The sequence below is a fragment of the Rhineura floridana genome, chromosome 18 (genome assembly GCF_030035675.1).
Source record: "Rhineura floridana isolate rRhiFlo1 chromosome 18, rRhiFlo1.hap2, whole genome shotgun sequence".
Taxonomy (NCBI): domain Eukaryota; kingdom Metazoa; phylum Chordata; class Lepidosauria; order Squamata; family Rhineuridae; genus Rhineura; species Rhineura floridana.
In genome coordinates this window covers 17912051-17935995 of record NC_084497.1, presented here as the reverse complement: position 1 = coordinate 17935995, position 23945 = coordinate 17912051, and the positions used below count along the sequence as shown (strand labels likewise).

Genomic DNA, 23945 nt, shown 5'->3' with positions numbered 1-23945 from the left:
GAGTGCAGTGTAATATATGTTGCTCCATGCCTTCTGTTTGACCTGACCCACATATGCACAGTCGATCTTCTAGTGGTTTGTTTGAATATCTGCCAACCAGATATTCAGTGGGCATCAACTGGAATCTGAGTCGGGTAAAGGCACTTCTTATGGGAAAAAAGGTTAACTCCTGCAGATAGGAGGCCCTTTCATGATCTAGCTTAATTTTACCAAACCAGATGGCCGATTTACATTTTTTTTAGATATTCAAGGTCTTTTGGGGCATCTTTGTCGTGGACAAAGTCCCTGATCGTGCTTTCAGATATGTCCTGGGTTAACGTGGCAGGGGAGATCGAGTAGCTAAGCATCAGACGTCTGCTACGTTGTACCAGCCATCCCGATTCTGTAGCTCCAGGAAACATCTTTTGGCTAGGTGGTGTTCTGGCATCGTTGATAGCTTTTTCCAGTATATTAAGATGGATTTGAGTATGCGTGCTTTGAGAGGTGGAAGGCCTGCTTCACTCCTTAGAAGGGCGCCAGGTGTGCTATGTGCTACGGATAGGAGCAGGTGCAGAAACTTGTTTTGGATTATGTCGAGTTGGTCTCTGCATTGCACACCCCAAATTTCTGCTCTATACAAAAGTTGGGACACGATCTTGGCTGCAAAACCTTTTAACGTTGGTTCTATTAGGCGATGACCCTCAGTATGGTAAAGTTTCTTTATAGGCCCTAATAAATGGGCAGCTGAGGATGTTAGTGCCTCTAAATGGGTACACCACAGAGCATTTTCAGAAAAGTGGATACCCAAGTATTTAAATGAGCGGCATTCTTCTAGCCTATGGCCATCCAGCATCCAGTTGTGCTGCTCATGCCTCTTAACAAAAACAACTACTTTGGTCTTTTTATAGTTAACAGATAATCCTTCGTTCTTGCAATACCTTCCAAATTTAGTGAGCAGTCTTCTCAGCCCCACACAGGTTAGTGAAATGAGGGCCATGTCATCCACGTAAAGCAATACTGGAGTCTTCTGTCCTCCAACAGCAGGAGGATAAAAGGAGGGATCGAAGACTTCCTGCGTAATATCGTTTATGTAAAGGTTGAATAAGATCGGGGCCAGGATGCAGCCTTGTTTGACACCCCTCAAGGTGGGGATTGAGTCAGAGAGATAGCCTGCCCTACCAACTCTGATCCTGATATCTGTGTTGGAATAAAGCTGCTGTATGAGAAATAGAAGACGTCTGTCAATTGCGCTGGCCTCTAATTTTCCCCATAGTCGCTGTCTGTCTATGGAATCAAAAGCTGATGCTAAATCAACAAATGCGACGTATAGTTTTCTTGGTGCATTGTGTACCTTTTTTTGGATCAGATAGTTCAGGACAAAGCACTGGTCAATTGTACTGAAGCCCTTGCGAAAGCCAGGCTGCATAGGAGATAAGACGTGTTCATCTTCTTCCCAGTGCTCTAGATTATCTAAAAGGTGTAAGATCTTGGGCAAGCTAGTCAAACTCCAGGATAAGCGGACCCAAATTAAGATGGACAAGCATCGAAATACAAGAGGGCTGGAGGAACCAGACAGCGCAATTAAAAATGTTTCCGAAGGGAATATTTACAGTTTATAGTCCAGGTATCTCCATCTGCACTCCCTAGTTTTAGAAGGGTTATAGCTGTGATTGAGCACAGCGTGTGGGAGCCGTGGGAGGAAGGTGATGCAGATAAAGTTAGTAAAGCCGGTGTTCTCAAAGGCCTTTTACCACTGACTTTTTCCCGCCAGACAAACTGCAGCTTTCAAAGCAGTTTGGATTGAGTTTGAAAGTTGTAAGATGACCATCGTACCAGCCGCAACGCTCGGAACCAGGCAGCCTCCCTCGTCGCCATCTTGCCTTGAATAGTCCCCAGTAGGAGCCCAGGGCCAGCAGAATACAGTAGTGTAGTGGTAAATGCAGAAGTGCAGGGTCTCTTCATAATAGTCCCAGCCACACCCTCACACTCTCTACAACTTGGCTTTTTGAAGTAGGAACAAACAGGAATTCTGTTCACTCTGCTTGGCTCCAGTCAGCAGGAAGTGATAAGGAGCCAGTTAGAAGACTCTTCTCAGTGGCTAACTCACTCCCCTTTCATTCTGATTGGTTCATAGGATGCTGGAGACATACAGTAGGGACATGGCTCCCAAAAAATGTGTATTGAGGTTTAAGACCCCTGAGACCCTAGACAACTACACCCCTGGTAGAATATCATTTCTGCCAACATCTCTTTGCATTATAGCCATGTATATTTTTAATGACAATATTTTTATGTATATTTGTTTTTAATTGGATTGTGGATTTAGGATTTGATCTCTAGTATTAAATGCACATTTCTTAGAGAGCTTTTTAGATCAAGTGGTTTATAAATCTTCTAAATAGTAATAAGCAAATTACAGTACTTACTCAACACTCACAACCACGGTGTCACTCTCTCGGGCAATGTAGCGGCACACCCTTTCATATGCTCCTGAAAAACATAAGTGTCACCAAAAGGAGACCATTGAAAAGACCATTTCAATTCACTTCCGGGAAGGGTGACTTCGCTTGTGCCTGCTTTTGGGACGGGCTCCCGCCTCAAAAGAAGCTTATTCAGATATAAATCAGTCAGAACATTTTTTTTTTGACTGATGAAATTTCTCCCGGGCAGGGAGAAACGTAGAGATCAACCTCAAAGCCTGTTTTTGTTGGGAGGACTGGATTTCATTAATTTATGAGATAAGGTCCAGCCAACAATGCCGGACGGACTTCCTAACAACCTCTATCTGCTTAAGCGATACGTTTATCTTTTCTCGAAAGAGAGAACGGACTAACAGGCAAGCACCCTTCTTTCTATTATTTTTTTTACTTGGTTTAAATTGTTGCAGCAAAAGGAGATTTGTCAGATTGATCGGCTTTGGACAACTTCTGGGTGAGATATAGCTCTTCTCTGTTATTCACGAAATTAACAGCTTATCTCTGTTTCTGTCACAAAAAGCTGTCCTGGAAGTGCATTCTAAAGATAATAAACAGAAGAGGGATTTCTATTCCTGATTTCTATTCCGAGGAATATTATATTGTCTGGGACTATTCTCTTTTTGTTCTATTTTATTTTGACGAATCTGCTTCTTCACGACGCCACTAACTGTTTTGATGCTGGGAACTAAATTTATTTTGCATTCTTGAACATAGAGAGATAAGGCAGGTTGCTCTGTTTATACTGTGATGTCATCAAGCCTGGAATATTAACACAATTGTTGCTGAAATAAGAAGTGGTTCTTCTTGATTTTTGTTTTGCTTTGTTTTTGTGGTTTTAAAAATGGCAATCAAGAAAGTGGCTGAGAATCTGGAAGTAATTATGTTTCAGAAAATAATGGATGAGATTGGGATAACGAAACAAACCCTGCGACAGGGTAGTAAGGAGCTGAAAATTGAACTGAACAAAATGACGCAGGAGTTTAAAGAAATAGGGGACCCTGTGAGAGAGGAGAATGAGATCAGAGATGAGAAAAGAAAAAATAAAGGGAAGATACAAGCCCTGGAGATTGGAACAAATGTGGAATTGGAAAAAGATCTGGAGTTTATGGATTTTAGAAATAAAATCTACTGTTTGGAATTTAACGTTATCTCTGAAGAAATTAATGAAGATATTAGAGATAAAGTTATCAATGGCTTGGATAATCTTCTGGACTGGAATGATGTGATGGAGCTTGATATAGAGAAAATCTATGGAATTAACTGCAGTCATGTGACAATGGAAAAACTCTTAAGAGATGAGCCAGTGCATTTTCTAAAAAAGAAGAACACAGATATGAATTTACAACAATGTTTCAGCAACTTATTCAGAATGGATGGCAAGAAAATATTTGGGATAGAGGAAATTCCCATCAGACTCTTATTATATGACTATGGCTACAACAGCAAGATTATTATGGAATACTGATAATGGAAGATTGGACACTGAAATTACTGGACTTAACAGGACTATTGAAGATGGAAGATGGAACTAATAGGGATAATGGAATAATGGCTATTGAAATTATTGGACCTAACAGATTCTGATGAGATGGATTAATCGAAATGTTTATTTGGACTATGATTATGACAATAAGATTATTATAATTATTAACGAGATGGATTAATTGACATGTTTATTTGGAGAAAAATTGATAGATATATTTCTTAAAGAATTGAAACCTCTCTTTGACTTTTTGTGGAAAGAATAAAGTAATGATTATGAGATTTGATGATTAATTAAGATAACTACTGGAGGAAAGTGATTTTATAATATGATTTAAGAGACAGGATTGTTATATATTGTAGACCTATAACTGATTTGATATGTGACAAATGGGAAGTCAACATTTTATTTTTTTTTGTTTAATCATTTTTGTTTTGTTTTGTTTTTTGTCTTTGAATGTTTTATGATTTTGTTTTCTATGTTTTATGAAAATTTGAATAAAAATTATTGTAAAAAAAAAAAAGAAAAGACCATTTCAATTAAGCGGCATAGAATGAAAATGCCTTCCCCTCCCTCCCAGTTTAATACTTCATTGGCATACAGCAAATTTAGGAGGATCACTTCTGCAGGTTTTATGGTGAATGTGTATTAAGGCTGCAATCCAAGACACACTTACCTGGGATTAAGTCCCATTGAACTCAGTGGAGCTTACTTCTGAGTAGACATGGACTGGATTGCAGCCTTAGCCTTCTGAAAGATCTGACCGCTATGCCAGAGCACAAGTGTTGGCATTGCTGACATTGAGTTTCTAAAAACACTTTTCTACCAATTCTAGTACCACAGACATATTATACTTCTATGAACTTAGAGAGACTTGTGAAGGCATTTATGTCAATCTCCTGTTCTCTGGCCAGTCAGGTCTCTGCACCACTCAGCCAACCATAATCCAAAAGTATAGCTATGGCAAAAGATAGTAGGAGCCTCAGCTTTTCAACCCTGCCTCCTGTTGTCCTGAGACCAGTTGTAGCCTCAGTATAGGACTAGTGGGGCTGCCTGTCACCAAATTCTTCCAAGGTACACAGGAAGTGGATTGAACTGTGAAAGAATATCTCAGAGAGGAGGTCAGGACTCCTGCTCCCCTGGTACATTCACTATAGCTGCCCAATTTCCCTGCTTTTTAAAGTTTGATAGAAATATCTGACGCCTTTGACTGTGTAGATCATGAAAAACTATGGAATGCTTTAAAAGAAATGGGGGTGCCACAGCATCTGATTGTCCTGATGCGCAACCTATACGCTGCAAGATGAAGGAGGTGTGAAAATTGGAGGGAGAAATATCAATAATTTAAGATATGCAGACGATACCATACTCTTAGCAGAAACCAGTAATGATTTGAAATGAATGCTGATGAAAGTTAAAGAGGAAAGCACAAAAGCAGGACTACAGCTGAATGTCAAAAAGACGAAAGTAAGGACAACAGCAGATTTTTGTAACTTTAAAGGTGACAATGAGGACATTGTATTTGTCAAGGATTATCAATACCTCGGCACAATCATTAACGAAAATGGAGGCAATAGTCAAGAAATCTGAAGAAGGCTAGGACTGGGGAGGGCAGCTATGAGAGAACTAGAAAAGGTCCTCAAATGCAAAGATATATCACTGAACACCAAAGTCAGGATCATTCAGACCATGGTATTTCCAATCTCTATGTATGGATGTGAAAGCTGGACAGTGAAAAAAGCAGATAAGAGAAAAATCAACTCATTTGAAATGTGGTGCTGGAGGAGAGCTTTGTGCATACTATGGACTGCGAAAAAGACCAATAATTGGGTGTTAGAACAAATTAAGCCACAACTGTCACTAGAAGCTAAAATGACAAACTGAGGTTATCATACTTTGGACACCTAATGAGAAGACATGATTCCCTAGAAAAGACAATAATGCTGGGAAAAACAGAAGGGAGTAGAAAAAGAGGAAGGCCAAACAAGAGATGGATTGATTCCATAAAGGAAGCCACAGACCTGAACTTGCAAGATCTGAACAGGGTGGTTCATGACAGATGCTTTTGGAGGTCACTGATTCATAGGGTCGCCATAAGTCATAATCAACTTGAAGGCACATAACATCAACATAGGTACTTTCTTAAACTGCAAGTTTTTTTGCCTATTAGTGAATTATTCCTCATTTATCTGTGTTACATTTATATCCATTCCACGTTTCCTCCAAGGAGTTCAGGTGGCATTGATGGGTCTAATTTCCCCCAGGTTATCATCACATTATCCTGTGAGGTAGGTTAGGCTGAGAGACCAAGATCACTCAGCAAGTTTCATGGCTGATTTTAACCCTGGTCTCCCAGGTCTTAGTCCATTTAATATGCCTCCACCTTATTCTACACTCTGGAAAAAACAAGACGTAGATGTGAATAAGTTGGGGAGGGGAATAATCTTTTCCCATAGACCTGAAAATTCATGGGGTCCCTTGTTAACCCCTGTGTGGCCCCTGTAAGACTAACCAATTTAATCTGCAGTTGTGCACGTACTTGAGTTGAGAAATCCCCATGGAATTCAATGGGACATCCAAGTAATGCCCCATTATTGTGGCATGAACCTATATTAGAAATTGTGACAGCCGTGGCCCTTTCTCAAATAAGGCAAGACATTTGGGTGCCCAGCCACTGATAATACTGCAATGTTGAAAAGTTTCTTTGAAAGGACGAGGATATGGCAACACCAGTTTTCTTGGAGCAGAGAAGCAACTGTGACAAGCAACTTCTGAACCAAAGTAAGACACTTTTCAGTTAAACTATGTGCTGTTTGCAAAATGGCAATGCTTAAATGGCCAAACAAATTCCTGACTTGTGTTGGAGATAACTTTCTCCTACAGAAAGTGGAGGAAGCAACCAGAGGATCAGCTATCCTGGACTTGATTCGAACCAAAGAGATAACTTGGTGGATGAAGTTGCAGTTACGGGAGGTCTGGGGGAAAGTGACCACACCATACTTGAATTCTTGATTTTAACAGAAGCAAATGCTGAGAGTACCATCTGTTGATCCTGGACTTGAGGAAAGCAGATTTTAATAAATTCAGAACAATGGCAGATAAGGTTCCGTGGCAAGCAACCATAATGAGAAAAGGAGTCCAAGATGGATGGGAGTTTCTAAAAAAAGGAAATTCTAAAAGTGCAATGGCAAGCAATTCCAACAAGGAAAAAAGGGGGGAAACAGCAGAAGAAGCCAATGTGGCTTCACAAGAAGCTTAGAGATGACCTGAAAACAAAAAAGGACACATACAGGAAGTGGAAAGAAGGCCAGGCCACAAAGGAAGAGTACAGGCAGGTATCATGGAATTGCCGGGATGGTGTCAGGAAGGCTAAAGCTGAGAATGAGCTGAGGCTAGCGAGGGATGCTAAAAGCAACAAAAATGGTTTCTTCCGGTATGTCCATAGTAAAAGACAGAGAAAGGAAATGGTGGCACAGCTACTCAAAGTGCTCAATTCCTACTTTGGCTCAGTCTTCTCCCAAAAGAGGGTCTTTGATCCACCTGGGAAACATGAAGTAGAAGGGTCAGGATTGAAAGGCGTCCCTATTTTTGGATCTTGGTATTATTGTTGATCATAAGCTGAATATGAGCCAACAGTGTGATGTGGCTGCAAAAAAGGCAAATGCTATTTTAGACTGCATTAGCTGTAGTATATTTTCCAAATCATGTGAAGTATTGGTTCCTCTCTATTTGGCACTGGTTAGGCCTCATCCTGAGTATTGCGTCCAGTTCTGGACACTGCACTGTAAGAAGAATGCAGATACACTTGTTTTAAATTGTTTTTAAAAGATGTGTTTTTAAATTTGTATATTTGTCTTAATGTTTTTAGTTACTGTAAACCGCCCAGAGAGCTTCAGCTATGGGGCGGTATATAAGTACAATAAACAAATAAATAATAAATAAATAAATAAATAAGCAAGGGGACTGGAAACAAAACCCTATGAGGGGAGACTTTAAAAAAAACTGGGCATGTTTAGAGTTCAGTAGAGGAGACTGAGGGGAGATATGACAGCACTCTTCAAGTACATGAAAGTTTGTCACACAGAGGAGGGCCAGGATCTCTTCTTGATCATCCCAGAGTGCAGGACATGGAATAAAGGGCTCATTGCAGGAAGCCAGATTTTGACTGGACACCAGGAAAAGCTTCTTAACTTTATAGCGGTATGACAATGGAACCAATGACCTAGAGAGGTAGTGGCCTCTCCAACACTGGAGGCCTTCAAGAGGCAGCTGGACAGCCCTCTGTCGGGTATGCTTTGATTTCGATTCCTGTGTTGAGCAGGGGGTTGGACTTGATGGCCTTATAGGCCCCTTCAAACTCTACAATTTTATGATTCCATTTTTTGGATTGTTCATTGGCTATGAAACTCAATATTCCTATGGAGCTGTTCTCAATTCCAAACAGATATTGCTCCCCATTTTTTTTATTTAACAGGATCCCTTGTTGCATTGTGGATTGAAGGTGAGCTGAACATGATGGAAGTAGAAACCATTGTTTGTGACGTCCTGTCTAACATATCAGGAACCCTTTTGGTGAAGCACTGTCCTAAAAGCTTCTAAGCAAACTGAGTGAAGGAATGTAGGCTCCTTTCAAAGAAAAGGGCTGTAACTCAGTGGCAAAGCATCTATTTTGCATGCAGAAGATCCCAGGTTCCATCCCTGCATCTCCAGGTAGGGCTGGGAGAGACCCTAGTCTGTAACCCTATAGAGCCACTGCCAGTCAGTGCAGACAGCACTAAGCTAGATGGACCAGTATGAGGCAGCTTCCCATGTAACTTACGGATGCTTCCAAATAATCCAATTCCTCCATGGAGATAGAGCATTCCTCTCCCGTTTCTAGCAGGTGATGCCTTAGGCCAATATATTCTTACTGGAATCCCATCAAAAAGCAGATCCTTGATGATCAACTTTGAGTCCTCCCTAGGTGGTATTCCATTCATCACAAGCCTCCAGATGACATACTTATGGCAGATGCCAACTTTCTCCAGAAACAGTGCCTGTTTTAGAGCAAGACATAAGGGAACAGAATAAGGAGCCCTTCACATTCACGTCTCATCAATGCAAGACATAAGAGCTTTTCACACTGGAAGCAAAAAAGACCGCTCTGCCCCCAAGCCTGTTTTAAAAAGCTTGCTGTCTTTACATGCGCCTTGAGGCACACATAAAAGGTGAGTCATGAATCAATACATCAATACTGAAAACAGACAGAAAAGGAGATCAGCAGTGAGGAAATGCTGAAACAGTTCCATGGCTGCAGTAGCTGGTTCACATCAGGAGTGGATGGTGTGGTGGGGAATCTGGGATGCACCACTCACTTGACCTCCCCATGCCGGTGGAACCAACCTGGTGCTCCTGCCATCACGTTCATACTGCGCCCACTTTGCTGCCACCACATCCCCCCCTCTCCACTTGCAGTGACTGGACCAGAGGGAGGGGAGGGGAGCGGCACAGCCCCACCATGCCATCCGCTGCTGCTTCACATCAGCTCATGACGAGGACGGCCCAGACCCGCATCGCACAATGTCACCCAAGGTTGTCTCTGCTAGGTTTGGAGAGTCCCCACAATAACGCTTACATGATCACAGTCTTCACGAGTTGATTTTTCTTCACTGACATTGAGATTCTGAACGTCTGTCATCAGGGCAATCGAACCAGCTCCCTCTCTGACAGTTTGTTAGACGGGTGTTAAAAGCCTTCCTTTATCCCATCAGGTATTTTAAAAACATTTTTCTGCTCTCTTTTTTTTGTCTCTTTGCTTTTGACTAATGCTGTGTTTTGTTCAAGTTTTGCCAAATTTATTTTCGTTATGGCTGTTTGAGGAAGTTGATCCTTGTCAGGGATTAAAACAACTTAAATTCAGTTGTTTTTCTTAGGCTCAATCATTCCGATACAAATTGGCCTGTCCATATTCCCCCATAATTATTTAATGCAGAATCAGGATGTAATAGATTTATCAAAGAACAAAACTGAAATGAAATTGTTGCTGTCAAGTAAGTTCTACTCAGAGTAGGGATGGGAATCCGTTGGCTGGTGCTGGTTAGAAAGCATTCCATTGGCCCAAGAGGTTGGTATTGATTCAAGTTCACTAGCTGTTGCTTGTATCAATTCTATTTTTCCTCTTGGAAAAAATGACATTAATATCGATATTTTGAAGAGAAATATCAATAGTTGATATTTTGAAAGGAAATGTTCATATTTTGAAAGAAAACATTGATAAAATTATTGTTCTTAATATCAATATTTTAGAGGTTTTTTTAGAAAAACCCTGTTTTTGAAAATTGTCTCAGAAAATTGCAACACAAAATTAAATTTTTTTTCAAAGATGTCTTCAAAGCTTTTTAAAAATGTTTTTAATGATGTTTTGTTTTAATGTATTTTAAGGTCTGTTTTTATGATGTTTTAAAGTGTTTTTAGTGCTTTTGTTTGCCGCCCTGGGCTCCTGCTGGGAGGAAGGGCGGGATACAAATCAAATAAATAAAAGTTCAACTGAAAGGATAGAGAATAAGAGAATTAATGGGAAAAAATGGTACCAAACTTGAATAAGCTAAAATTCTAGCATATCCCTAGCTCAGAGTAGACCCACTGAAATTAATGGACCTAAGTTAGTGATGTCCATCAATTCCATAGGTCTAGGACACCATCCCTAGTTTCAAGGCAGTCGATGCAGCCTTTGTTTTGATTTACCATACATCTTCTGCAGCTACATCTTGCTTTCCCCAAGTGTGTGGGTGGGTCAGTGGGTTGGTGGGTAAGCCTTGAGAAGCTGCTCCCACACAGGAGAGAAACCACATACAATTTCCCCTCAAAGTAAGTTTTTCCTTACCTCAGGAAAGGTTAGACCTTCAGAGGGGACAAAGGGGGGGGCAGTGTGAGACCCTCTGTTGTGTAGCGGTTAGTGTGCTGGTCTAGGACCTAGGAGATCTGGGTTCAAATCCCCATTCAGCCATGAAGCTCACTGGGCAACCTTGAGCCGTGGTCTCTCTGCCTAACCTACCTCACAGGGTTGTTGTGAAGATCGTATGGGGAGGGGGACCATGTATTCCACCTTAAGCTCCTTGGAGGAATATGTGGGATATCAAGGTAATAATAAGCACATGCACTGAGCTCCGCTGAGTCAGATCAAGCTTAAAGGGGCCTGGACTTCATTCAAATTGGGGGATGACTTTTTTCAGGCAGAGAGGGCTGGCACTTTGGAACACCTCCCCTGCATTTCAAGTCTCCCCCCATCTCTCCGTCCAGACCTCTTCCATCATTTGATGGCTTTAAAATCCTGTTGGTGGACCTGGGAAAGAAGAATTTGGGTCACATCAACAGAGAAGCCAAGAAGGCGATACATGCCGAGAGGATTTTGAGTTCATTAAATTTAGACTGGCTGATGCAGTAGATCCAATGGTTGGTGAAGTTAGATAGAAGGATGTGGAAAGCTTTGTGTTTTCCATGGTTTAGTCTGCAATTTCCACCTTCCACCTTATTATATGACATTATCACTCTAGAGATGTAAGAAGGTGTACCTTTTTTCCCCTGTACCACCCTGTATTTGTTCCATGCAGCATTGCTGCTGTTCTGCTGCAGTTTGTCTTTCCTGCAATTTCTTGCCACAGAACTAGCTTTATTAACAAACCTTAGCCAAACTGGGCGTTCTTGAGAATAACCATGTATTATTGTCCACTGTCTTATTTTTATGTGTTGTCCTTTGAAGTACATTGCAAGCATATTTAAATATTTGTGAGTCTTATTGCTGGTTAGGTATGTTGTATAAAGGAGGTTCCCAAACTTTTACTTCCCCACAGACCACTTGAAAATTGCTGAGCATCTTGGCGGACCATTTAATGACTTTTTTCTGCCCATAATAGCATTCTAATGCACTGTGCGCTTTCATTGTTTCTTTTTATTTTGGATAGATTTATTTTATGGTATTACAATTTGGACCCCATAGAATTGAAATCGTGATGCAATCAAATACTGTTATGGGATTGAGATAGATGGTTTCTTTGTGTCCAAGCCTGTAATCTTCTATCTGAAGTCGGGATATGCAAACAAGAAACCTGCTCTACTGGTCAAGCTAGCCTGTGAGTTAATGGACTTATTGAATAGTCAATCTGTGTAACCAAAGAGAGGTATTGCAATGCTTTCAGGTGAGGGCCACTTCTCCCCCATTCTGGAGCCAAGGAGAGGCTTGTGTTTTTAGTCCAGTCTGGAGAAATTGGGAACTAGAGAGACAGACAGAAAGGTTTGCTTGCTCTCTGGACCCCCAAAGCTAGGGGCAAAGGGGAGCAAGATCTGATGGTTTGTTAATGTTGTGGACCCCCTCCATCTTAAGCTCAGGTTGGAATGTGTGCAAATCAAAACCATATATCCTATATGACACCATAGCCTCTGCTGATCTTCTTTCCAAGGAAACCAAAACCTGGGTAAGTCCAGGAACCCCTAGAAGTCTTGCACCACTTGGGGATTGGAGTGGCATGCAACAATACCATATAAAATGTAAAACAAACAATAACAATATAATAAACATTGATATGAATATTTAATGCAATGGAAGTGCTGTCTCCAACCACAAATTCACAGACATGCTGCAGACCACCTGAATGAAACTCATGGTCCACTGGTGGTCCAAGGACTACCCTTTGGGAACCCCGGGTATATAGGGATCATCCTTGTATATATTGTGTATTGTGTTGTAACTTGAAAGATAAAACCATTTGCCTGCATGCTGTGTTGGCTGCTGATGTCATTACAGAGCCAGTTGAGGTGTCTGAGACAACATCTGGTCCGATCTTGTGAGATTAGTTTCTGTTGATGAGCCCTAAGTATGTGGACAAGGAGTTTCCAGTGGTTTGGCCCACAACAAGATCTCTCTATCTTTGCCCATTATGGCTTAGTTGACTTAGCTGGAGGAGAATTGGCACATCTGAGGTCACCTGCAAGTTACTTCAGACTAAGACTAAGACTCAGTAACACTAAAATTTTATGTTTTGTCCTGAAAGGCTGATATTGCAGACACATCAGGCACTGATAAACTCCCCAATTCCTGGACCTGGGAACAGTTCACTCACAAAGTCTTGGTCTTACCATGATTTACTCTCAGTCTTTTGGCCCTCATCAACCTCACCATGGCCCAGTTATAGACTCTTCTGGTTCAGATGTATCAGAGATACCATGTTCCAAATTTCCTAATGACAGCTCCCAGACGCTTTATATTAAACAACTTCAGGGAGAAAATTGTCCAGAAAGCACCCCCCAGCACAACTGCCAGGGGGGTGAATGCATTCAGTGCTATGGGCTACATTCAGACATGGCACTTGTTGCATTAATTGGACAGATTAAAATGGTAGGGCTTCTGTCCCGAGTCTAAGATTCCTTTCACACTGCAGTACATGTTGCATTAAGGAACCGTGACTTTTTCAGCTGGTCCCTCACCCATTATACACATGCACATTGTAGTTCCACCTTAATTCACTGCTAGAGTTAGTGTCTTGACAAAGGGGCATGTGTGGGAAAAGGAGGAAGAGAATGCTGCTATTCACTCCTATACCAGAATACCGGCACAATTTTCGTCAGGCAAAAAAAACAATTCACATCTGCCTGAAGGACTGGACTGCATTGCATGCCAGGATGCTTGTCACATGAGCGGCTGCAGGTAGTGCAAATCTCCCACAATCTTCTAGGTTCCCAAATGGATTCTTTCTGGTATTATTTATCATGAATATTCATGCTAAACTTCCACTCGATTCCACTAGATTTCCGGAACTAGCTTTTAAGTCATGAGAAAGGTCAAATGTCATGTGCAAATGACCAGGTCAGAAATCGTTGGAATAATAGAATAAAGGCCACAGTAGCCATGATGTGAACCATTCCCTAAAGCAGGAGTGGAGCATATAGCACAGGGCAACAAACTCCCAACTCATGGAGACAGTCCAGGAGCATCATATGGTCAATGGTATCAAAGGCGAGGGAACGATTCAACAGCAGCAGATTGTTCAGTGGGATCTCTCTCTCTCTCTCTCTCACTTAGGGTGCAATTCTAAGGGGTGTGTATGTGAAAAACAAGGATAGTTCAACTGCTTTGTCCTACACACTGCCATCCTCCACGTTTTGGGAGGCATTCCCTCCCCAACAGTTTTCCTCACATTAGGAAGATTTAGGAATTGGAAGGAACATGTTTCGTAGGCTTTTTGCAGTCGATCGACCCAGTCGGATGCTCCCTTGCTTGTCTGAGGATTGGAGCACAACTCCCTGTTGGGTCATGCACTTCTCTGGATGTTGCGATGCATTTTTGGTGTGCAAACAGTGTGCACAAAACACATATTTCATTTAAGTGATGTATGCAAAACGTTAGTGGTGAATGCACTGAGAGTACAGATGGAAAGAAATTCAGTTTAGGTTTCATTCAAAGGCAAATCTATCAAAGACATAGTTTCTTAAACAATATGGAAACTGAAACACAGCTGTCTTTTGAAATGTGCACTATTCCAAGTTTTGTGATGCAGTTCTCTAGCCGAGTAATGTGTACAGAAATGCCTATACTAGGGTAAAATGTCTATAGAATGCATACATTTGGGGAAATAATGCATTATATGATATAATGCTAGATGCATTATATTACAGAAAGTGGCTTTCCAAAAATGAGTATATTAAGCTTTTTAAGTTTTTCTAGGGATTGATGTTAGGGTGTCTGGTCTGTAGTTCCCTGGTTCCTTCTTTTTGCCCTTTTTGAAGATAGGGACAACATTCGCCCTCCTCCAGTCATCCGGCACTTCATCAGTCCTCCATGATTTCACAATAGACAGCGGTTCTGAGAGTCCTTCAGCCAGTTCCTTCAATACTCTAGGATGCAGTTTATTAGGCCTTGCCATAGACCCTTTTTTGGGAGAAGACTGAGACAAAGTAGGAATCCTGCATTTTCTTTGTTATCTGCTATCATGTTGCCATCCTCATTGAGTAGCTGTGCCACCATTTCTTTTCTCTGTCTTTTACTATGGACGTACCTGGAGAAAGCTTTTTTTGGTTGCTTTTAGCATCTCTTGCTACCCTTAGCTGATCCTCTGGTTGCTTCCTCCACTTTCTGTAGGAGAAAGGTATCTCCAACACAAGTCAGAAATTTCTTGGAGGGGTCGTGTTTGGCAGAATTTGTCTCCCAACAGATATTGGGATAATTGAAGTTCCCCATTACTACTACATCATGCCTCCTCGAAACATTGGCAATTTGCTTTTCAAAAGTTACCTTCTCATCTTCTCCTTGATTGGGTGGTTGGTAGTAGACTCCAAGCACCACATTCCGTTTGTTTCTCGCCCCATTAATTTTAATCCAGATACTCTCGGTGGAGCCACCAAGCTCATCTTCCTGTATTTCTGTGCAGGGATATATATTTTTAACATATATCATGACTCCACCTCCCTTTTTATTCTTTCTATTCTTCTTGAACAAGTTATATCCTTCAGTTGCTGTATTCCAGTCATGGGAGTCGTCCCACCAAGTTTCAGTTATACCTATCTAGTCGTAATTACCCTCCTGTATTTAGAGTTCAAGTTCGTCCTGCTTGTTCCCATGCTTGCGCATTAGTACAAAGACATCGAAAACCATGTAATTTATGGCTTGGCTTCCTTACCACATTTTTCTGAGGACTGTTACTGGGTGCTATTAGAGCCGATCTCTCTGTTATTGTGCACCAATCTTCATCAATCGTTTCCACCAAGTTTACATCTCCCTCCCCCTTAGTATTCAGTTTACAGCCCTCCTGATGAACTTCTCCATGCTGTGGCTCAACACATTCTTCCCAGTCCTTGTGAGATGCAACCCATCACTTGCCAGCAATCCATCTTCCAGGAAGCATAGCCCATGGTCCTAGAATCCAAATCTCTCACATCAGCTCCACTTTTGTAGCCATTCATTCACATGGAGCATTTTTCTTTCTCTTTCTTCTCCTCTTGTAAGTACTGGAAGGATAGATGAAAAAACTATCTGGGCCCCAAAGTCCTTGAGTTTCCTTCCCAGAGCTTCAAAGTCTGATGTGATTTTTTCATAGCTCTGTTATTGGAATATGTGGTTCAACTCGAACTGGTGGGTTGGGGCTGCATGAGGTTAAAAAGGGTAGCTAGAGAGGAGACCTCCTGATTGCTAGGCTATACCTATGCTTTGATCTTCTGCTGACTCTCCCTTCCTGTTAGACTGATATTCTCAGGATGTTGACCACATCTTCCGGATTCTTCTTCATTCTCTTGAGAGGGAGAGAAGACATCATCTCTTTGTCTGTCTCTGTCCTCCCAGCACGATGGCAAACACTAGGCTTAGTGTTTGCGTCTCCAACTTAGCTAGTTAGCTAGATGTAGACCTCTTTCCTATCAAATATGTACTTCCAGAATAAAGTAGTTATTTCTTATTTTAAAGCTTAAAGTCTCAGTCTGACTAATTCCAGGGAAGGCATAATCTTTAGGGAAGATTAAAATACACAAAGCTCACTCAGATGCTCAAGTGCCTAATTTTCCTGCTCTGTCACATCCGTTCGGCAGTATCATTTGTTCCCACATGGATGAGGAGAAAGGGATACCTGTCAGTGGGCTTGATGAGTGATGGCAACCCTTCCGTCATACCTCTAATCCGTCCTTCTGGTAGACAGCATACCTGGCAAGTGAGTATCGGCATACTTGGGTTTCAATCCCTCGCAGTAGGGAGTCTCCCACTACTAGTACTTTTCTCTTCTTGTTGTGGGGTTGTGGTTTCATTGCCCCTGCTTGATTGAGCTTCAGCCTCTTGCTTGTTGTCATACAGGGTCTCCTGTAATTCTTCCACCACAGGCTGTCCTCCAGTCTCGTCCTTAAGTGGTTGAAAGTGGTTCCATAGTTCCACTGGTGAAGGGTGTCTTCTAACTCTTCCGCTCCTGCCACCCTTTCCCATGGAGTTTCCTCCACTTTGTTGTTCCTCTCCAAAGCAGTCTCCTCTTCCACTACCACATGCTGTTGTTCTTCCACCTCCACTTCTCTTTGCTGCTGTTGTTCAGTGTACAGTCATCTTCTCTTATAGTCCTCAGTGTGGCCACCCGCCATTCCAGGCCTCTCATTTTTTCTTCCAACAGTGCCACGAGCTTGCACTTGTTGCAGGTGTACGCCATGTTGTTCTCAGGCAAGAAAACAAACATGGCACATGCCTTGCAGGTCACAACCACTGGAGAATCCTTCCCATTCATACTCTCTTCTACCTTTTGTTTCTTTCTAACTACTTGTTTTGGAGTGGCCTGTGCTTTGTCCTGTCCTACTTCAGGGTAAACTTGAGAGTCCCACTGGTATGCAGTGCACTGTACAAGGAGAATTAGTAATTTTAAAAATGCATTAATGTATTTTTAGGGACCTCTCCCTTGGCTTCCCTCATCGAACTCCTGTTTGCTCTCTCTGTTCGCTCGGTTTCTGAAAGCTGGCTTGCTTGTATCTCGTTTCCTGTGGACCAGCTGAGACAGCTTCCTGTGCTCTGCTCAGTAAGGAGTTAGGAAATAGAATAAAAAGGTAAAGGTGTCCCCACACTTGTAGTGCGAGTCGTTTCCGACTCTTAGGGTGACGTCTTGCGACGTTTACTAGGCAGACCATATATATGGGGTGGGATTGCCAGTTCCTTCCCCAGCCTTTCTTTACCCCGCAACATGTGCCGGGTTCTCATTTTACCGACTACGGATGGATGGAAGGCTGAGTGGACCTTGACCCCTTTTACCGGAGATTCAATTTCCTCCTTCCGTTGGAATCGAACTCCGGCCATGAGCAGAGCTTCGGCTGCGTTACTGCTGCTTACCACTCTGCGCCACGGAGGATCTTAGGAAATAGAATATCTATTAGAATTATCCATTAGAAGCATTGCACATATCTGTTACATTGTACATATCTATTAGAAGCATTATACATCACATTGCTCTGGAATTCTAAGGAACCAAAAAAACCAGAGCAGTTTTGCGAGGTTCAGTCCATCTCCTTCATTCACAAATAGCAACCATTTATATCCAAACATAGACGAAAACCAGCTCCTTGATTTCAGGAAGTAACATGCAAAATTGGATTATGAGAAGAGGTGTGCAAATGGAAAGCGAACCAATAACTTTGCAAAATTTGTAATCGATGGCTTGCATGCAATGCTCGTCCTGCTCAGTGTAGGCCCATTGAAGTTAATGAACATGACTAGGTTAGGTCCTTTCATTTCAATAGGTCAGCATCTTGCAGCCTCTTGCATCAGAGGCTGGGGCAGGAGGCATAAAAGCCCAGCTGCCCTGGGGGTCCTTGGAAACAGCTGCAGCACTAGAGGACTGAAGAAGACCTGCCCTGGGGGTGAGTATCTGAGCATCTAGGTGCTTGCTGCTTGCTCCTTTGGGTTGCTGTCCCTCGAGACAGCTGAAGTCCCTGGTAAGTGCTGCAAGGACTGGGACCCCCTGCCTGACCCTGGCTCCAGAGAGAGGCTGCAGTTAATATGTTTTTTTAAATAATATGTTTTTAACCCTTTTTAAAAGATGTTTTTAAAAAGTTTTTAAAATATTTTAAAGTTTTGTTTTAATGTATTTTAAGGTTTGTTTTTATGATGTTTTAAAGTGTTTTTAGCATTTCTGTTTGCCGCCCTGGGCTCCTGCTGGGAGGAAGGGTGGGATAGAAATCAAATAATAAATAACAATCCAAGCAACCCACAAGAAACTAATTGGTCCCATGGCTTCAGCTTTTATGTGCATGCAACTACTAAGGATGCTTCCTTTTCCTCTGGTGCATATTTAAACAGGCTCTCCATGCAGTCTGTATACCATGCAAATGAATCATTGAGGGAGGGGATAAATCATTAAAGAAACAGGGATACTCACCAGCGCAAATATAAATTCCGCAAGGACAGTAAAAATGTGTAGTTTTGCAGTCTGGCTGATTCCTGGAGGCATGTGGGTCCTGGTGACATGGTAATAAAGTGTCCAAGCCAGTGCCAAGAATGGGATGAAAATGCTCAGATACAGGAGCAGGTTCAACAGAGCTTCGCCGAGTGCCGTTCTCTGAGCTAAGAAGGGCAGCATCCTCTTCTGACACCAGTGGCTTCTGATATTCTACTTCAGTGGCGTCTCCCTAATAAACTCTAAGTCTGTTGTAAGAGCAAACATATTGCAACATCTTTATTTGCGGTCAAAGACCCAGAACAGAACATAAAATACAAGAAGAAAATTGTAAAAATGGTAAAATAAATATTAAAAGACAAATAAGTAAAAAAGACTAAACAGTCTATAGCTGTCAGATAGGACATCAGGGCACAAAGTTAGCACATTTGAGTTGAGCTACATGGATAAATTTGGCCACCGATAGAGTGAGATACCTATTTGAGCCATTCAGTAATTGTTCCAACAGCCATTCAAGGGGACTGTTAGGAAACCATTTAGTAAAGGGATAAAGGAATTTGGTTCTCTCCATAAGATATATTGGGCATGCAAATAAAATGTGGGACAATGTTTCTATCTCCCCCAGTTTACAAGGGCAAATCCGTTGGGCTTGCGGGATGCCTCGGTATCTTCCATCCAGGACTGCTGAGTTGAGACAGTTAAATCTTGCCTTAGTAAAGGCGTGTCGAAATTTAGGAATAGTTAAAAATTCCAGGTAACGAGCGTGAGAATTTGTAACAAAGCTCAGATTGTGGTAAAGCGGAGAGCATACTTTAGTGGCTGCTGCATTTGCGGTTTGCCTATCTATGTCCCTGAGTCTGGATCCAATTATATGTTTTGCCATTGCAGGTTCTATTTGGGATATGTATGCCAACGAGTACCCTAATTTTGGCCGTTTGGAATGAAATGCATTCATCCAGCTAGATATAAATGAATCATTCCAGATTGCATTTAAAAAAACGCTTACTGGGCCATAAGATGGCTTACACCAAAAGTTGAATGCGTAGGACCATGCCAGGCATTCAATCGAGGCTAGGCTGGTTTCGAGTCTGAGGGCTGCGTTTGGCACACACCTTGGTAAGCCTAAGAGCTGTCTTCCAAAAACAGATAGTACCGCCTCTACAGAAGCATTGAAATCGACAATCCATATTGGGACCCCATATAACAGTTGTGAGATTTTCTTTGATCTAAAAACCTGTATGGCAGCTGGAATAAACTTCCCTCCTTTGACATAATAGTAGCGGAGAATGCGTTTCATGGTTGAGCGGGCCGTTGCAACCGCCGCTCGGATGTGGGTGTTCCATGAAAGGGAATGATGAAAAATTATACCTAGGTATTTATAGCTTTTGACCTGCTCATTTTTTTGCCCATTTATTGTCCATTCCGCTACAACAGAGCGGTTTGAAAAGACTAATATTTTGGTCTTTAAAAAGTTTATAGTGAGCTGGTTATCCGAACAGTAATTCATGAAAACTCAGAAGATGCGTTTAAGGCCTATTTTGGAAAATGCTAGAAGAGCGGCATCATCTGCATAAAGCAGAATGGGGCACCTATACCCGCCTAATTTGGGCGAGTGAAGATTAGGGGAGGTGCACCTGGGCCTTAGATCGTTTAGGAAGAGATTAAATAATAGGGGCGCCAGTACACATCCCTGTCTGACTCCTTTGATGGATGGAATCGAGTTGGTCAAGCCCCCATTTAATCCGCATCGTATTCGCATAGAGGTCTCCTGATGAAGCTGATATATTAGAAAAAGTAATCTTTTATCCATGGATGTTTTGGCTAATTTATCCCATAGAATGTCTCTAGGGATAGAATCAAACGCGGACTTTAGGTCCACAAAAGCCACATGTAAGGGTTTTCCCAATTGGTTTTTGTATTTTTCTGCCAAGTGGTTTAAAATTAGGCGGTGCTCCATGACAGATCTCTCTTTCCAAAAGCCAGCCTGCTCACACCCCAGGATGTTCTCCTCCTCCACCCATACGCTCAGTTTAACTTTCAAGTAGGCGGCATACAATTTCCCTACTATAGAAAGAAGACTTATTGGCCTATAGCTTGATGGATCTTCTCTTGGGCCTTTTTGATATATGGGAATGACTATGGCTTTGTGCCAGGCTTCGGGGGTGCTGCCAGTATTATTAGCCAATGTAAATAAATTGGCTAGCAGAGGGGCCCACCATTCTCGGTGGTTCTTTAGAAGCTCTGGAGGTATGTTGTCACCACCAGGGGCTTTGCCATTGTTTTGGCCATCTATTAATTTTGTTATTTCGTTCGGAGTAACAGGAGGCCAACTGGGTAGGGCTTGGAAATCAAAATCAAAAGGTGGTTTCTGGGGGCATTCAGAGGTACATTTTTGTATTTCTGTGTAATATTTTTCCCAGATATAAGCAGGAATATAACATGGAGCCAAATTTGTGGGCCTGATTTCACCTGATACTAATGACCAAATTTTTTTAGAGTTTTTGGTTTTTGAAGCCAAAATCAGAGACTTCCATCCTTTTTGTGTTTCCTGTCGCTTTTTGGCTGCTATAAGGGACTTATAATTTTGTTTAAGATTATAGTATTCTGGGGGCAAGGTACTGGCGTTCGCCTGTCGATATTGGTGATAGAGCTGCCTTAATTGCCTCTTAAAATACAAACATTCTTTATCGTACCATCTAGGAGTTCCAGTGCTTACAGAATTTTTTGGGGGCAGAGGTTTTTGGAAGTAAGATGGGATTTAAAAGTTCAATCAAATTGTCATACTCTGTAAGGGCCGTATGAGGATTGTCTGTTTTCATTATTTGTTCTTGTATGTCCAGAGCAGTAACTGAGGCAAGCAGGATGCCAAGTTTTGAAGCTAGTTGGGGTGACCAGATAGTTCTTCTGTGTGTAAAATATGCTGCGTTTGCTTTCGGGTTGTACTCCTTTACTACTCGGCATTTATCTTTCAGGTGCATTGAAAGAAGCAACGGAAGATGATCACTATCTTGTCTTTCTTCTACACTGAATTTCACTATTTGTTGTAACAAGTGATGTGAAGTTATCGCGTAATCTATTGCACTGCTTCCTCTTACAGAAATATATGTGTATTCAGCATGTTGATCCAGCATGTTAAGCCCGTTCAGGATGACAAGTTCATGAGATCCGACTATATGGGAGAGACAGATACCCGAGTGGTTGATTCTGGAATCCTTGGAGGATCGGTCAAATCTTGACTGGAGATGATGATTGTCCTCTCCCCTCCATAAGTTCGATGACTGGAGAGCATCATTGTTGGACCTGATCCTAGCATTAAGATCACCCATAATGATTAGTGAAGCTTTGGGATACCACGACTCCAGTTCTGTGATGTAAGAATCTAGTACGTCCCATAGATGTTCAGTGGCCTCCCTACCGGTGCAAGGGGGCATATAGACGTTGATCAATAGAAGTGATGTTTCATGGAATTTCAATAGGGCAGCCATAGCTAAGTCATTACAGGAGTGAGGTTGAATGTAGTGTGCTGACAGAGAGGTGGAGGTTAGTATTGCCAATCCACCTTTTGCTCACCTGAAGAAGATGAAAAGGAGATGTAGAGCTGCGTGTCATCAGCGTACTGATGACAACGCACTCCAAAACTCCAGATGACTGCACCCAACAGCTTCATATAGATATTAAAGAGCATGGGAGACAAGACCGAACCCTGCGGGACCCCATATTGGAGAACCCACGGGGTCGAGCAATGTTCCCCAAGTATTATCTTCTGGAGACAGCCCGCCAAGTAGGAGCGGAACCACTGCCAAGCAGTGCCTCCAACACCCAACTCCGCAAGTCTCTCCAGAAGGATACCATGGTCGATGGTATCAAAAGCCACTGAGAGATCAAGGAGAATCAACAGAGTTACACTCCCTCTGTCTCTCTCCCGATATAGGTCATCACACAGGGCGACCAAGGCCATCTCAGTGCCAAAACCAGGTCTGAAACCCGACTGAAATGGATCTAGATAATTGGTTTCATCCAATAGCGCCTGGAGCTGGTCAGCAACCACTCGTTCCAAGACCTTGCCCAAGAATGGAACATTTGCCACTGGTCTATAGTTGTTAAAGTCCTCTGGGTCCAAGGAAGGTTTTTTCAGGAGTGGTCTCACCGCCACTTCTTTCAGACAGCCAGGGACCACTCCCTCTCATAAAGAGGCATTTATCACTTCCTTGGCCCAGCCAGCTGGTCCATCCTTGCTAGTTTTTATAAGCCAAGAGGGGCAAGGATCAAGTACCGAAGTGGTTGCACGTACCTGTCCAAGCACCTTGTCCACGTCCTCGAACTGAACCGACTGAAACTCATCCAATAAAACATGACTAGACTGTGTTCCAGACACCTCATTTGGACTAACTGTCATAAAATGGGAATCTAGGTCCCAACGAATGCATAAGATCTTATGCTGGAAGTGCTTAGCAAACTCATTACAGCGGGCTACCGATGTATCTACCATGTCCTGTGGGCCAGGGTGGAGTAGCCCTCGGACAACTCTAAAAAGCTCCGCTGGGCGGGAGAGAGATGACTTAATAGTGGAGGCGAAATGTTGTTTCTTCGCCGCCCTCACCACACCTACATACCGTAGAAGCACAAACCAGCGCATAATTGCATTCGTTGGGAGTTCATCTCCAACTCCGCTCAAGCCGTCTCCTATCTTGCTTCATCGCTCTTAGCTCCGGAGTATACCAAGGAGCTGTATGAGCTCTACAAAGGAGAGGGTGCGCAGGAGCGATCGTGTCCACTGCCCGGGTCATCTCTGCATTCCACAGATTAGCCAGGGCTTCGACAGGAGCGCCAGTCCTATCAGCCGGAAAATCCCCCAGAGCCCTTTGAAAAGCATCAGGATTCATTAGTCTCCGGGGGCGGACCATTTTAATAGGTCTCCCACCCTTGCAGAGGGAAAAGGCCACTGAAAGTCTAAACTTCAGCAAGCAGTGATCTGACCATGACAAAGGGAGAGATGTAAGACTCCCCACATCCAGATTACTATCCCAATGTCCAGTAGTAAAAACAAGGTCGAGAGTATGCCCCGATGTATGTGTTGGGCCACTAACACGTTGAGACAGCCCCATGGTTGTCATGGCGTCCATGAAG

At 42.5% G+C, this 23945-nt stretch overlaps 1 pseudogene; it reads right to left on the bottom strand.

Moving 5' to 3' along the window:
- LOC133372658 (arylacetamide deacetylase-like 4) overlaps positions 1-21551 on the bottom strand; it is a 28681-nt pseudogene extending 7130 nt beyond the window's left edge.
- Between the last annotated feature and the right edge of the window lie 2394 nt (positions 21552-23945).